This window comes from Geotrypetes seraphini, chromosome 5 (genome assembly GCF_902459505.1).
Source record: "Geotrypetes seraphini chromosome 5, aGeoSer1.1, whole genome shotgun sequence".
NCBI lineage: Eukaryota > Metazoa > Chordata > Amphibia > Gymnophiona > Dermophiidae > Geotrypetes > Geotrypetes seraphini.
In genome coordinates, this window is record NC_047088.1 from 162042731 (window position 1) to 162059747 (window position 17017).

General features: G+C 45.8%; 1 protein-coding gene across 8 annotated transcripts in view; it reads right to left on the reverse strand.

Moving 5' to 3' along the window:
• KANSL1L (KAT8 regulatory NSL complex subunit 1 like) overlaps positions 1-17017 on the reverse strand; it is a 321832-nt gene that overhangs the window by 68821 nt on the left and 235994 nt on the right. The gene's annotated exons all lie outside the window — the stretch shown is intronic.

The window sequence follows — 17017 nt, forward strand, 5'->3', positions numbered from 1 at the left end:
TTCTCCTCCGTGTCCCTGCCTCTACCTTCCTGCTATGTTGAGCATCACCCCTCTCTGTATCTTTATTCTTGCCCTGTCGAGAAACACCTCTCTGTGAGACTCTAGCCCCACTTCCCATGTACAGCGCCACTTCTCTATGTCCTTATCCCTCCTATTATTCAGTTTCTCCCCTTATTCCTTCTTAACTCCCTTCCCCCCTCACATCTTGTACTTCCTCCCGCAGGACCAGCATCTCCCTTCTCTTTTGTCCTGTCCTTCCCTCCCCCCTTCCATCCAGGGTGTCTTTCTATTCTACCTTTCATCCAGCATCTGCCCTCTTTCTCCTCCTTCCATCTATGGTCTGCCTTCCTTCTCTCCTCCTTCCATTCATCATTTGCTTTCCTCTTTTATTCAATCCAGCGTCTGCCCTCTCTCCATCCAGCCTCTGCTCTCTCTCTCTTTTTCTCTCTCTCCAGCCATCACTTCTTCCATCCAACCTCTGCTCCCCCAAATCCAGCGTCTGCTTCTTCTCTGTTCTCCTTCCCTGACATCTATGCTTCTGTTGCTAGGTGACCAGCAGTGGTGACAAAAGAAACTATCTACCACAAGGCACACTCCATTGACATGGTTGCCGGTCACTTCCTGTTCCAGGGAAGAGCCAGCAGATTACACAAATGCTGACTCGTGCTTCATGGTAGCTTCTTTTGCTACTGCTACTATTGCTGCTTTAGAAAAGCAGCAGAAGCGGTTTTAGTGACGACAGGAAGGAGGTGAGAAAGGTTCTAATTTTTAACATAGTAACACAGTAGATGACAGCAGATAAAGACCCGAATGGTCCATCTATTCTGCCCAACCTGATTTAATCTAAAAATTCGTTGGGTTCTTTTTTTTTTTTTTTTTACCTATTTCTGGGCAAGAATCCAAAGCTCTAACCGGTACTGTTCTTAGGTTCCAATTACTGAAGTCTCCGTCAAAGCTTACTCTAGTCCATCTACACCCTCCCAGCCATTGAAGCCCTCCCCAGCCCATCCTCCACCAAACAACTATAAACAGACACAGACCGTGCAAGTCTGCCCAGTACTAGCCTTAGTTCTTCAATATTTACTATTATTTTCTGAATCTAGATCCTCTGTGTTCATGCCACGCTTTTTTGAACTCCGTCACCGTTTTCATCTCCACTACCTTTCTCGGGAGCGTATTCCAGTCATCCACCACCCACTCCGTAAAGAAGAATTTCCTTACATTGCTCTCGAGTCTACCACCCCTCAACCTCAAATTATGTCCTCTGGTTCTACCATTTTCCTTTCTCTGGAAAAGATTATGTTCTAAATTAATATCTTTCAAGTAATTGAACGTCTGAATCATATCTCCCCCGTCTCTCCTTTCCTCTAAGGCAAGGGGTGTCAAAGTCCCTCCTCAAGGGCCGCAATCCAGTCGGTTTTTCAGGATTTCCCCAATGAATATACATGAGATCTATTTGCATGAACTGCTTTCATTGCATGCTAATAGATCTCATGCATATTCATTGGGGAAATCCTGAAAACTCGACTGGATTGCAGCCCTCGAGGAGGGACTTGACACCCCTGCTCTAAGGTATACATATTTAGGTCTTCAAGTCTCTCCTCGTACGTCTTTTGTCGCAAACCTATCATTTCCGTCGCCCTCCTCTGGACTGCTTCAAGCCTTGTGTCCTTCACTAGATACGGTCTCCAAAACTGAACACAATATTCCAAGTGGGGCCTCACCAACAACCTGTACAGGGCCATCAACACCTTCGTTCTTCTATTGGTTATGTCTCTCTTTATACAGCCCAGCATCCTTCTGGCAGCAGCCACCGCCTTGTCACACTGTTTTTTCGCCTTTAGATCTTCGGACACTATAACCCCAAGGTCCTTATCCCCTCCTTGCATATCAGCCTCTCCCCTCCCAGTATATACTGCTCCTTCTGACTGTTAATCCCCAAATGCATTACTCTGCATTGAATTTTAGTTGCCAGACCATTCCTCTAACTTTTGTAGATTCTTTTTCATGTTTCCACTCCCTCCTCGGTGTGGTTGTGTTTCATAAAAACAAAGGCAAACCTTTCCTTCTAACCCTTCAGCAATGTCACTCACAAACATATTGAACAGTATCGGCCCCAGCACCGAACCCAGAGGGACTCCACTATGCACCTTTCCTTCCTCCGAGTGACTTCCATTAACCACCACCCTCTGGCGTCTGATTCCTATCTTCAGCCCTTCAAGTTTGTTTAAGAGCCTCCTATGAGGAACCGTGTCAAAGGCTTTGCTAAAATCTAAGTAAATCACATCTAGCATATGTCCTTGATCCAGCTCTCTGGTCACCCAATCAAAAAATTCAATCAGGTTCGTTTGACAAGATTTACCTTTAGTAAAGCCATGTTGTCTCTGATCCTGTAACCCATTAGATTTTAGGAAGTTCACTATCCTTTCTTTCAGCAACACTTCCATTATTTTTCCAACAACAGAAGTGAGGTTTACTGGCCTGTAGTTTCCCGCTTCATCCCTGTGACCATTTTTGTGAATAGGGACCACATCCATTCTTCTCCAGTCCCCATCTCCAGAGATTTGTTTAACAAGTCTTTAATAGGACCCGCCAGAACCTCTCTGAGTACCCTCAGTATCCTGGGAAGGATCCTGTCCGGTCCTATCACTTTGTAAGTTTTTCATAAATACTTTCCTCCGTGAATGGCGCAGAATCTACTCCATTTTTCCATGTAGCTTTGCCAATCTTGGTCCTTCTTCAGGATTTTCTTTCGTGAACACAGAGCAGAAGTATTTGTTTAGTACGTCTGCTTTTTCCGCATCACTCTCCACATATCGGTTCCTAGCATCTTTTAGTTTAGCAACTTCATTTTTCATCTTCTTCCTTTCACTGATGTATCAGAAAAAATTTTTGTCTCCCTTTTTTACTTTTTAGCCATTTGCTCTTCATTTTCTCCGTCACTAGTTTGGAGAACCATGTTGGTTTCTTTTTTTTATTTATTTTCTTCACATAAAGTTCCATAGCCATTTTTATAGCTCCTTTCAGCTTAGACCACTATTTTTCCACTTCTCTTATGTCCTCCCATCCTAACAGCTCTTAAAGTCTGTACATTTGAAATCTAGGCCTTTTAGTATCATGCGGCCTCCCTCCACTTTAGCCGTTATATCAAACCAAACCATTTGATGATCACTACTTCTCAGGTGAGTACCCACTTGTACATTAGATATACTCTCTCCATTTGTGAGGACCAGATCCAATATCGCTTTTTCCCTTGTGGGTTCCGTCACCCTTTGTCTGAGCAGAGCCTTTTGAAAGGCATCCACAATCTCCCTACTTCTTTCCGATTCCGCAGACGAAACTTTCCAGTTCGCATCCGGCAGGTTGAAATCTCCCAACAGCAGCACCTCCTCTTTCTTTCCAAACTTTTGGATATCCACAATCAGATCTTTATCAATTTGCTGCGATTGAGTTGGAGGTCTGTAGACTACACCCATGTAGACAGAAGTTCCATCTTCTCTTTTCCCCAAACAAATTGATTCAAATTGTGAATCTGGACAGCACTAAACTCCCGCTCCAGTGAGCTTCTGCATTGCTTTCCCACTGCTGCAGAACAATGTTCCCTCTAAAAACTGAGTTGACATGAGCAAAAATTTTTCTTCATGAACAAAGGACTGAGTTGACGTGAGCAAAAAATTTCCATTAAACATGACCTTATGAGCACTTCTTACAGATACATACACAAACACGACAAACATATACATAAACACTCGCAGGGAGATTGGAAATGAGCCACACACTGTATGCTTTCCCTACTTGTTTATTTATTTAATTAAGTTGATTTTCTAGCCCGTCCTCCCAGAACGGGTTACAATTTTATGTACATAGTGAAAGGATAGCAACAAAGTTACACATTCACACAAAGCAGATATACAAAAAACCAATAGAAAGGAATAACAGCAGCAGTGAGATAATTCCTAGATGCTGCATGTAGGACTGTGAACATGTTTAGTGGGTAAGCATAGTAGCAAAATGAACGATAAGGCCATATGAGTATAGCAGCTAGAGATATTCGTTGCATAGGTCAAATACATTCAGTACATACATAGTGGAAGGAAAGTAACAATTCCCACATAGCGGATATGCAGAACAACCGATTGAAAAGATGAATGGTAACAGTGAGATAATTCCTTGACTGTACTTCATAGCTACTCTGAATTTTACTCAGATACTAGATGTTTAGCACAGTTTAAAAGGGAACACTTCTCTTCCTGTATGAGCACCACTTAAAAAAGAGAGGAGAGGAGAGGGGATGGTAGAGGCATTTATGAACCCCTTCACTGTCTACCAGATGCCTCCCAAAGTAACCTCTATTACTGATGGTATTATTTAGAACATAAGAATTGTTGCTGCTGGGTCAAACCAGTGGTTCATCATGCCCAGCAGTCCGCTCACGCAGCGGCCCTCTGGTCAAAGACCAGTGCCCTAACTGACACTAGCCCTACCAGCGTACGTCCTTGTTCAGCAGGAACTTGTCTAACTTAGTCTTGAATCCCTGGAGGGTGTGTTCCCCTATGACAGACTCCAGAAGAGCGTTCCAGTTTTTCTACCACCCTCTGGGAATGAAGTACAAAAAAAAAATCAAGGCAATCCCCAAAATCAAGGCAGTCCCCCAAGTTACAGACGCCTGATTTAAGTATGACTTGTACTCAAGAACGTGGTTGTGGATTATTCTCTTAGGCTTCCACGCCTGGCGTCATGATTGTATCAGGTTTTCGGGTCTTGCCACATCTGTGTAGAATGAACCGGCGTTTCAGCCATCATGCTGTGGCTTTCTTCAGGGTATGCTGTGAGGTCTGCAGTGTGTCTTTATATATAGTGGGTTCACAGACCTGATTGAGAACAGGGCAGTCTTTAGGTTGAGAAATTTGAATTTAGGTGGGAAAGTTTGTTGGGCTGACCCGATTGAGAACAGGGAAGGCTGGTAGTGCTCCCTTATATCCAAGGAGTAACAGATCGCATAGAAAACTACTAAAGAAAAATAACATCAAAACAGCCTACAATGCACCACAAAAACTTGCTGCCTCTGCTCCAAACCCCTGGTGTATATGAAATACCATGCAGTTCTGGCCAATCTTACACTGGTGAAACTGGACTGACGCTGAAAGAGCACAAGAGACACCACAAGCTATGCAACACAGAAAAATCAGCTGTAGCACTCCATGGTAGGGAAATTGGTCAAAACACACAAACAGGAGTTTCTACCTCCTCAGGGTAGAATAGTGGTTCCCAAACCTGTCCTGGCGGACCCCCAGCCAGTCAGGTTTTCAAGATATTCCTAATGAATATGCATGAGAATACATTGAAAAAACTAATGTCCTGCATCCAAATCAAACAGGATTCAGACAAAATCACTCTACTGAATATTCTTTGATAGGTTTGACCACAACAATTTTGTACCATTTAGATCACCATTCTTCAGTTGTCTTGATCTCATTAGACTTATCCTCTGCCTTTGATACCATCGACCATACTCTTTTAATTCATAGGCTTCAGTCCATCGGCATAACTGATCAAGTTTTAAACTGGTTCAAATCTTATTTCCACAATCGTTCGTCCAAGGTCTTTTTTAATAACACCACCTCCAATAGTTTCTCAGCACCATATGGTATACCACAAGGATCAATACTTTCTCCAATACTATTTAACATATTTCTTGCTCCACTTTTGACCTTATGTCAATCTATTGGATTTTCTGTATACGCCTATGCCGATGACATTCAAATATTACACCCAATTGACCCTAATAACACACAAGAAATAACAGCAATAAATGAGAAATTGGATCAAATTCACCATTGGCTTGATGTTAATAAGCTATCTCTAAATATCCTTAAAACCAACGTTATGCTCTTTCCTTGGAAAGATTGTAGCACACTAATCTTCCCAATTTCTATTAATCATACACCTCTGCAGATACGCCAAAATATTAAGATCCTAGGTATAACTTTTGACACTAAATTATCATACCACGATCACATAAGTAACGTGGTTAAATCTACTTTTTTTAGATTACGCCAAATTCGTTCTGTTGCAAAATTCTTATGTGCAAAATCTTTAAATATTCTAATACATTCCCTAATTATTTCCAAACTAGATTATTGTAATGCTTTGTTTATGGGCCTATCCCAAAAAGAAATCAGAAGCCTTCAAATTATACAGAACGCTTCCATAAAAATAATTCATAAAGCAAATAAATTCGACCATGTCACACCTTTACTTAAGGAATCCCACTGGCTTCCCGTCGCACATCGTATTTTATATAAAATCTGTTTGCTTACTTTCAAATCACTAATGTCTCAAACCCCAGCTTTCATTTTCAGAGTGTTAATTCCATATATAACTACAAGAACACTGAGATCTCAGGATCAACATCTATTGGCTATTCCCTCATTGAAAGTTATTAACACTAGACGGCTTACTATTTTTTCAGTGACCGCCCCACAATCTTGGAATAATCTCCCTCTCTATATTAGAGAAGAAAAGAACTTAACTAAATTCAAGACTAAGTTTAAAAGTTTTCTTTTCAATGACGTTTTTAGTTAATAAATGACTTTACATTCCTTCTTAACCTTATATCTTCTTATTTGTACTTTACTCCCTTCCTTTTGTTGTAATCCTGAAATATAGAATTTGATACAGAATGTAACCCTTTAAATATATATTTCCTAGTGTTTCATGATTGTAAGTTTTTGTAATTATGTAATATTATTTGTCTATGTAATAATTATCCCAAGTTTTTATTTATTCATTTATGTTTGTACATCGCCTAGAATGTAGAATAGGCGATTAATCAAATTGCATAATAAACTTGATGAGAGATTTGCATACCTGTCACTTCCATTATATGCAAATCTCTCTCATGCATATTCATTAGGGATATCTTGAAAACCTGACTGGCTGGGGGTCCCCAAGGACAGGTTTGGGAACCACTGGAGTAGAACAAAGAGAAACAAAAGAGGTGACCTTGGTGCTCAATCTTTTTATTCATTCAAGACCCGACACGTACGTGTTTCAGCCATATGGCCTGCCTCAGGGGTCTACAAGGACATAAAACATGAAAACCATATATACCGTATTTTTTGCTTCATAAGACCTGACCATAAGAAGCACCCTAGATTTAGAGTTATGCTCATTACAACCTCACCAGAATTACTTTCTTCTAAGGAATCTTCTTGAGGTCTCATAAAATTAAACAGATGTAATAGTACATAGCTACACTGAAATCTTGGTGAGTTTAACTATGAACTTAACATTGTACAACACATGTCCCTGCATTGTGCTCACAGACACATGTATATGCTGCAGAGTCAGCAATTGGTAAAGTAAAGGATAATCTTATCTTTAATGCACAACTTTTTTTACCCCCCCTATGCACCCATTCTCTCTCTCTGTGTTGAAACATTTTATTGAATTTAATACAGCACACAAAAATCCAATAAACAAGTAACAAATACATCACAAAACCATCCCACCCCCCCAACAATCCCCTTCCCCCCACCCATACGGTACACTGGCCCATAGATCCACCATAGTCAACCCCCCCACAACAGTAACAGCCAGGCTAGCTCAACATTCAGGGGTAACAGCCCCCCAACAACCAAACAACCAAAACACCCAAAATAATAAACCCATCCTGCGACCCATCCCCAACTCATGAACCCACCATTCTCTTTCTTAATAGGAAAAATATACCGGTAAGCAAAAAGTGGTCGTGAAGCAGAAACAGCAGAGGGGTTGGGTATGAGCGCGCTTCAGTACCTGCTCGGCTCCCTGGAAGCAGATCTTACACATGGGGGTCAGGCCGATGTTGTCGCTGCTGCAGATTGAGCCCGAGTCAGCTTTGGGGGTTCTGGTGTTGATGTGCTGCTTTGGCTGGGGAATACCGCTGCCCCTGTCGCCGATTCCATCAGCTGCAGGCGCCGGCGGTTCTTTGTCCTTGGCCTCCGCCTCCTCCCCGAGCAGGGGAACAGCCGCGGTCCCAATTTGCTGCCCCAGAAGTTCTTAATAGAGGCCAGCAGTTGCATCTGTGGCGGTGCCTGCACTCTCCTCTGAGCTCATCGCAGATGAAGAGCGAGATCAGCTTCAAGGGCTCAGCACCACCATCCCGGCCTTCTCACCCCATCCTCACTCATTCACCCAGACACCAGCAGAGCCGTGGCGCATGAGGTCAGTGTCCAGGGACCCGGGAGGGTGTAATTCTCTCTGCGGTTGGGTATATTCACTCCATAAGATGTACCCTTATTTCCACCCACTTTTTTGGGGAAAAAAAGTACGTCTTATGAAGCGAAAAATACGGTATTTATATACACACACACACATATATATATATATATATATATATATATAATAGTACAAAATCAAAAGTAAATGTTAAAATAATGAGACATCAGTTATATAAAACATACTAAAACATAATATATTAGACATATATATATCAAAAAGTTAAAAACTGCATATGTTAAAGAATAAAATAATTATCAACAAAGCAAACATATCTCATCTTAAAAGAAATGTGGAAAAAGAAGAGGGCAAAAGAAAAATGGAAGGGAAAGGAAGAAGGGGGAAGGGGGGAAGGAAGAAAAAAAGGGGGAATGGGAAAAGGGGGAAGGAGGATGTCAGAAAAAAAGAGGGGTGGGTGAGGGGTATGGGGAAGGAAGGGGAAAGAGGGGAGGGAAGTGGGAAGAAGGAAGAAAGGTGAATAAAGGCGGAGGAATGGGGGGAAAAGAGGGAAAAGGAAAAAGGAAGGGAAAGGGGGGGAAGGAAGAGAGGAAGGAGGGGGATCAGAGTTGGAGTTGTTCATTGCTAGAGTTTGCTATACCCCTGAAGCAGTGATCAAGCAAAACTTGGAATTTTCCTAGTCGGGTTTACAGGACAGCGTGTTCCTGTGCAAGAGCCTGGACTGATTCTCTATATGGAAGGACACTGGTGCTTTGCCAGGAAACAGATAAGTCCTTAAAGTTACCAACTGTTTGGTCAACTGTTTATTCCCCCACAGTGGGGTTCAGCTATGCTTACTATAGTGTTTACCTGGGATTAGTTGCTGTGATAGATCCTCGGAGCAAACCAGTGGTGAGGTGCCTTTTTTTTTTCAGCCCTAAAAATCGGGCCGGCGCTCTCTAAAGGGAGTGGAGTTTTTTTTCCTAAAACCCATGAAGCCTAACTGAGGTTTTTTTCTCCATCCCTCATTTATGCCATTGCTATTTGGCTTATGTTGACTAGTGTTGCTTTTTTGTTCCTGAGGATATACAGCGCTTGTCAGGAACCCCGCGTGCATATCTATTTAGGAGTAGGCTGTTTCAATATATGCGATTATCGTGCTCCTCCAATCTATTCAAGTTGTGATTGAAATCACCCATTATTATACTGTTGCCTAATTCTCCAGCTTTCCTAATCTCTGAAAATATATCTTCATAGTACAGTCGACTCCACCTAAGTGCACTTCGGTTAAGCGCACGCTTTGGTTATCTGTACCTGACCACCATGGGTCCTGTTTTTTTTTACATTAAAGTCAATGGATGTAAACTCCGGATATTGCAATTCTGATAAGCACACAATCTGCTTATGCGCACTGATATCATAGGTCCAATATCTATTCTTTCATGTTACATTCACTCCGGTTAAAAGCAATCACATTCTGACGTGGATGAGTCACGTGTTTCGGAACTGCAGCCTAGGCCTGGCCAGGTGTTTGAACTTTCGGAACTGCACCATGGCATCGCGTGGACAAAAATCATTGTCTTTGGCTGAACATGTCAATGTCTTAAAGAAACTTGACCAAAGGGAAAGTCAGGTCTCTATTGCAAAAGATTACAGCATTCATCCTTACCAGATTTCTCAGATTTACAAAAAAACAGCAAGCGATATTGAAAGACTGGCAAAACAACATCAATCCTACCAGAAAACGGAAAAGAATTGGGAAGGCTGGAGACGTTGAACAGGCGTTGCTGCAATGGTTTGCTGAAGCTAGAAGTCAACAACTGCCAATCAGTGACCTCTGCTGATGGAGAAAGCAGCACAGTTATCTGAAGAACTGGGTGTAGAAGACTTCAAAGCGACAAACGGATGGTTAGAGAGGTGGAAAGTTCGTAATGGCATAAAATTTAAGAAGCAGCATGGTGAAAAACAAGACGCGGATGAGTTTGGTGCAGAAAGATGGGTCATGGAAGTGTTGCCATCAGTCATTGATGGATATGAACCAAGTGACGTTTTCAACGCCAATGAGACAGGCTTGAATTGGCATGCCATCCCTGACGGGACATCTTTCAAACGCAGCAAAGCTGTTGGCTTCAAGGCGCCAAAGGAGCTCAGTTGCAATATGGATGGAAGTGAAAAGCTCGAGCCACTGATGATTGGGAAGAATCAAAATCCTCAGTGCTTCAAAAACATTAAAACGCCTACCTGTTGAATATGAAAGCAACAAAAACGCATGGATGACAGCGACATTGTGAATTGAATGGTTGACAATCTGATGAGAAGGCGTAGGAGGCACATTGTAATGCTGTGTGATAACAGCAGTACACAGAAATGATGTAAAACTAACCAACATCAAACTAGTGTTTCTGCTGCTAAACACAACCTCTTTGATCCAGCCAATGGACCAAGAGATAATCACAAACTTCAAATGTCATTACAGGTCACTTGTCCTAAGATATGTGATGGCAGTGATTGATGCAAGCACAGAATCCAGCCCCAGAGCTGCTGAGCTGGTGAGAAAAATGATGGTGTTCAACTCTCTTTATATGGTACGGGAGGTATGGAGTCGAGTCTCATCATCAATGATTTCAAATTACTATCGACAGGCGAGTTTCATTCACATCTCTGATGAGACAACTGAAGCAGACACTGCATCCATTGAACTCCCAGTTGGACTCTAGTCACAAGCTGTATGTCACCGTTGACAACGATCTGCCCACATCATCTGACAGAACTAATTCCGATATCTGTACAGTCATAAAGGACACTGCAGACAACCAATAGTCTGCATGCAGAAAATAATGACTGATTATTTCAGTAGAATGTTGGTTTAAAAGTTTATTGCATTAAACTAGGGGTCTCAAAGTCCCTCCTCTAGGGCCGCAATCCAGTCGTGTTTTCAGGATTTCCCCAATGAAAATGCATGAGATCTATGTGTATGCACTGCTTTCAATGCATATTCATTGGGGAAATCCTGAAAACCCGACTGGATTGCGGCCCTCAAGGAGGGACTTTGAGATCCCTGCATTAAACCAAATACTGTTTCTATAACTATACCATATTACATTATATTTGGTGTATTTTTGGTTGAATAAAAGTTTTATTGCATTTGACTACAGTGTACTGCGACTTTTCATGACTAACAAGTGGTACTCCTATTAAGCGCACACTTTGTTTAAGCGCACGTGGCAACCCAGTCCGAAGGGCCTAAACTTAAGTGGAGTCTACTGTATAACCCTACCTTTATATTCCTTTCCTTCACACATGGAATTTCTATCCATAAGGATTCCACACTGCTATCTATGTCATGCAGAATGTTTATTTTATTTGATTCAATTCCCTCTAACACAGGGGTCTCAAAGTCCCTCCTTGAGGGCCGCAATCTAGTCGGGTTTTCAGGATTTCCCCAATGAATATGCATGAGATCTATGTGCATGCACTGCTTTCAATGCATATTCATTGGGGAAATCCTGAAAACCCGACTGGATTGCGGCCCTCAAGGAGGGACTTTGAGATCCCTGCATTAAACCGAATACTGTTTCTATAACTATACCATATTACATTATATTTGGTGTATTTTTGGTTGAATAAAAGTTTTATTGCATTTGACTACAGTGTACTGCGACTTTTCATGACTAACAAGTGGTACTCCTATTAAGCGCACACTTTGTTTAAGCGCACGTGGCAACCCAGTCCGAAGGGCCTAAACTTAAGTGGAGTCTACTGTATAACCCTACCTTTATATTCCTTTCCTTCACACATGGAATTTCTATCCATAAGGATTCCACACTGCTATCTATGTCATGCAGAATGTTTATTTTATTTGATTCAATTCCCTCTAACACAGGGGTCTCAAAGTCCCTCCTTGAGGGCCGCAATCTAGTCGGGTTTTCAGGATTTCCCCAATGAATATGCATGAGATCTATGTGCATGCACTGCTTTCAATGCATATTCATTGGGGAAATCCTGAAAACCCGACTGGATTGCGGGCCTCAAGGAGGGACTTTGAGATCCCTGCTCTAACATATAGTGCAACCCCCCCCTCCAATTTGATCTACTCTATCCTTGCGATATAATTTGTACCTAGGTAACACAGTGGCTCATTGATTGTTCTCCTTCCACCAGGTCTCCGAAATGCCTATTATATCTATCGCATCATTCAGTGCTGTATACTCAACTCTCCTATTTTATTTTTTAGGCTTCTAGCATTTGCATACAGACACTTCAAATTGTTATTGTAGCAGGATTCCTGGTCTCGCTGCATCTGTGTAGAAAGAACCAAGGTTTCAGCCATCATACTGTGGCTTTCTTCAGGGTATGCATACCCTGAAGAAAGCAACGGCATGATGGCTGAAACGCCAGTTCTTTCTACACAGACGCAGAGAGGCCCGGAAACTGCAATCTTGACGCTAGCAGCGGAAGCCTAAAAGAACACTTCAAATTGTGTTTTTTCCTTGCAACTACGGGCTGTTGAGAAGACAGGGAAAATTTAAATCTTTTACGTTGCCTCTCTCTTAAATCCTCATGGCTTTCTTTCACCATTATTGGAACCTCTCTACTGGGACTCCCTAAATATCCTGTTTCAATAGTATACACCAAGGATACCTCACACTGAACCATCCGCTCCTGGACAACTGTCGGCTTTCCCCAATATCTTAGTTTAAAAACTGCTCTATCTCCTTTTTAAACATTAGCATCAGCAGCCTAGTTCCATCCCGGTTAAGGTGTAGTCCATCCTTTCGGAACAAGCTCCCCCCTTTTCCAGAAGATTGCCCAGTTCCTAACAAATCTAAATCCCTTATCCCTGCACCATTGTCTCAACCACGCATTGAGACTTTTGAGCTTTGCCTGCCTCTTGGAACCTTTGCGTGGAACTGGGAGCATTTCTGAAAATGCTACCCTAGATGATCTGTATTTCTACCCAAGAGCCTAAATTTGGCTTCCAGAACTTCCCTCCCACATTTTTCTATGTCACTGGTACCTACATGTACCAAGAGAGCTGGCTCCTCCCCAGCACTATCCAGTCATGCAAGAAACTCCCCCAGGGTTACAGATGCGCTGACCGAACGCACTATTTCCATCCAAAAATGCATTATCTGCAGATAGGCATTGACCGACTTCATTTCCAGAATGTGTCATTTAGTCCTCTGATCTTTTCTTTGGCATGATGACGTATAAGAAGTATCTGCCTAAGCCCGATTTGTTTTCTGGAATGGGCTCTACCACTCGGATGTCCAAGAGGCGCCTCAGGGTAATCTAGACTTTGGATTTCTTCTCTAGCCAGATGGCCGGAGAATCCAGAAACAAATCCGGGGGAAGGTGAAAGAAGTCTTATTTAGTGCTCTCCTGAATGATGTCCAGCACCCATTGAGCCCAGGAAATCAGAGCCCACTCCTGATAAAATGACAACAACTGGCCCCCGATATGAGGGAGCACCGCTAGACTTCTGGCGTCACTGGCACTTCTTAGACGCAGGGCTGAGGCATGAACCAGATGACTTTGGGCATCTGGAGTTGGTACTGTACCCCTGGGAATATCACAAGGCTCAGGAACCCAAATTATTCTAGCAAAATCTGTGTGAGGGATGAAAAGTACCGTATTTTCACGCATATAACGCGCGCGTTATACGCGTTTTTACCTACCGCGCATACCCCTCGCGCGTTATATGCGTGAGCGCGGTATACAAAAGTTTTTAAACATAGTTCCCACCCCGCCCGACGCCCGATTCACCCCCCCAGCAGGACCGCTCGCACCCCCACCCCGAACGACCGCTCGCACGCGCTCCCACCCGCACCCGCATCCACGATCGGAGCAAGAGGGAGCCCAAGCCCTCTTGCCCGGCCGACTCCCCGACGTCCGATACATCCCCCCCCGGCAGGACCACTCGCACCCCCACCCCGAACGACCGCTCGCACGCGCTCCCACCCGCACCCGCATCCACGATCGGAGCAAGAGGGAGCCCAAGCCCTCTTGCCCGGCCGACTCCCCGACGTCCGATACATCCCCCCCCCGGCAGGACCACTCGCACCCCCACCCCGAAGGACCGCCGACTTCCCGACAATATCGGGCCAGAAGGGAGCCCAAACCCTCCTGGCCACGGCGACCCCCTAACCCCACCCCGCACTACATTACGGGCAGGAGGGATCCCAGGCCCTCCTGCCCTCGACGCAAACCCCCCTCCCCCCCCAACGACCGCCCCCCCAAGAACCTCCGACCGCCCCCCCAGCCGACCCGCGACCCCCCTGGCCGACCCCCCCACCCCCCTTCCCCGTACCTTTGGTAGTTGGCCGGACAGACGGGAGCCAAACCCGCCTGTCCGGCAGGCAGCCAACGAAGGAATGAGGCCGGATTGGCCCATCCGTCCTAAAGCTCCGCCTACTGGTGGGGCCTAAGGCGCGTGGGCCAATCAGAATAGGCCCTGGAGCCTTAGGTCCCACCTGGGGGCGCGGCCTGAGGCACATGGGCCCAACCCGACCATGTGCCTCAGGCCGCGCCCCCAGGTGGGACCTAAGGCTCCAGGGCCTATTCTGATTGGCCCACGCGCCTTAGGCCCCACCAGTAGGCGGAGCTTTAGGACGGATGGGCCAATCCGGCCTCATTCCTTCGTTGGCTGCCTGTCGGACAGGCGGGTTTGGCTCCCGTCTGTCCGGCCAACTACCAAAGGCACGGGGAAGGGGGGTGGGGGGGTCGGCCAGGGGGGGCCGCGGGTCGGCTGGGGGGGCGGTCGTTGGGGGGGGGAGGGGGGTTTGCGTCGAGGGCAGGAGGGCCTGGGATCCCTCCTGCCCGTAATGTAGTGCGGGGTGGGGTTAGGGGGTCGCCGTGGCCAGGAGGGTTTGGGCTCCCTTCTGGCCCAACTACACAAAGGTACGGGGAAGGCGGGTGGGGGGGTCGTGGGGGTCGGCCAGGGGGGTCGCGGGTCGGCTGGGGGACGGGCGGAGGTTCTTGGGGGGGGCGGTCGTTGGGGGGAGGGGGTTTGCGTCGAGGGCAGGAGGGCCTGGGATCCCTCCTGCCCGTAATGTAGTGCGAGGTGGGGTTAGGGGGTCGCCGTGGCCAGGAGGGTTTGGGCTCCCTCCTGGCCCGATATTGTTGGGGAGTCGGCGGTCCTTCGGGGTGGGGGTGCGAGTGGTCCTGCCGGGGGGGGGGATGTATCGGACGTCGGGGGGGGCATCAGGCTTTCAGGATGGGGACAGACCTTCAAGGGGGGACAGGACTTCAAGGGGGAACAGTGCACGGAAAGTCAGGGGGGGTGAACGGAGAGTCGGAACAGCGCACGGAAAGTCAGGGCAGTGCACGGAAGTCAGGGGGGGTGAACGGAGAGTCGGGACAGCGCACGGAAAGTCAGGGCAGTGCACAGAAGTCAGGGGGGGGTGAACGGAGAGTCGGGACAGCGCACGGAAAGTCAGGGCAGTGCACGGAAGTCAGGGGGGGTGAACGGAGAGTCGGGACAGCACACGGAAAGTCAGGGCAGTGCACGGAAGTCAGGGGGGGGGTGAACGGAGAGTCAGGGCGGGCGAAAGGAGCGTCGGGCATCATGCGCGGTATACCAGTGAGCGCGATATACAAAAGTTTTTGTACATATCATCGTGATTTCTGCGCGTTATACCCGTGTGCGCGTTTTACACGGGTGCGCGTTATTTGCGTGAAAATACGGTACTCTGACTCCCACTTGAGGGATGGTGAGGGTTGTTGAGGCTTGTTGTCCAGAAGAGATTTAGGCCTGCGATCAGCCACTCTAGTGATGAGGTCATCCAGCTCCTTGCCAAAAAGCATTTGTCCTTTACAAGGTAGCTTGCTCAGTGTTGCTTTAGAGGCCGAGTCTCCAGCCCAGTGACAAATCCAAAGTGTCCTGCAGGCCAACACCACATAAGCTGAGATCTTGCCTAGAACTCCGAGGTCATACAATGCATTCGCCACATAATCCACACCCTCGAGAACTAGCCAAGGACAAGCATCCTCCTCCACCGAGGGCACCTGGTACAATTTCGTGTGATAAGCACGAGCTGCAAACAAGGTGGCCGCAGCCGCCTTGATGCCTGAAGAAGTTACATTATGTTCAATCTGTGATCTTGGGAATCTTTAAGCATCAACTTCCCCATCACTAGGGAGGGCTGCCGAATCCACTTTAGGCTGCTCAAATAGCTGCTGAAATTCAAGCGCCATAGGATAAAGCATAGATATAGCTTTAGTCAGCCGGAAAGTACTCTCAGGCATGTCCCACTGATCCATGATCAAGGCAGTGAGTTCTGGATGAGCAGAAAAAAGGATGTCAGAGCATTATAGCAGCTCATGACAGAACACTGAAGTGTAGAGGGCTGACTCTCTAATTTCAGTTTCTTCGTGGTATCTGAAATAAAATAGTGGACGGACACCGACTTAAAAAGCTGGCGGATGGAGGGATCCTCAGTCAGATCAGGACTCTCTGAGGTATCCTGCTGACCCAGAGAGTATCAACATCATCTAGGGTGGAGGCAGTGTCTAGTGATAGAAGAGGCATAGTGTCCGAATGTCAACTAGGGCAGTCTGGATCCGTGCAAACCGGAATAGAGGGGCTCTGAACAGGGACCTCCGACAAAGAAATGATTGTCTTGGAAACAGATGACGCGCCCACTGGCTGCGTCGAATGTGTTGGGTCTGTAATATAAGCTCTCCAAAGGAGTTGGATAAGTTCCAGACGCACCCTGTGCAGAGGCCGAGTCCTGCTGGACCCCTGGTGATGCCCATAGAGAGTCCCTGGACTCAGTGCACTGCCATTTGGCACCACTGCCAGAAACAGCCACTGGGC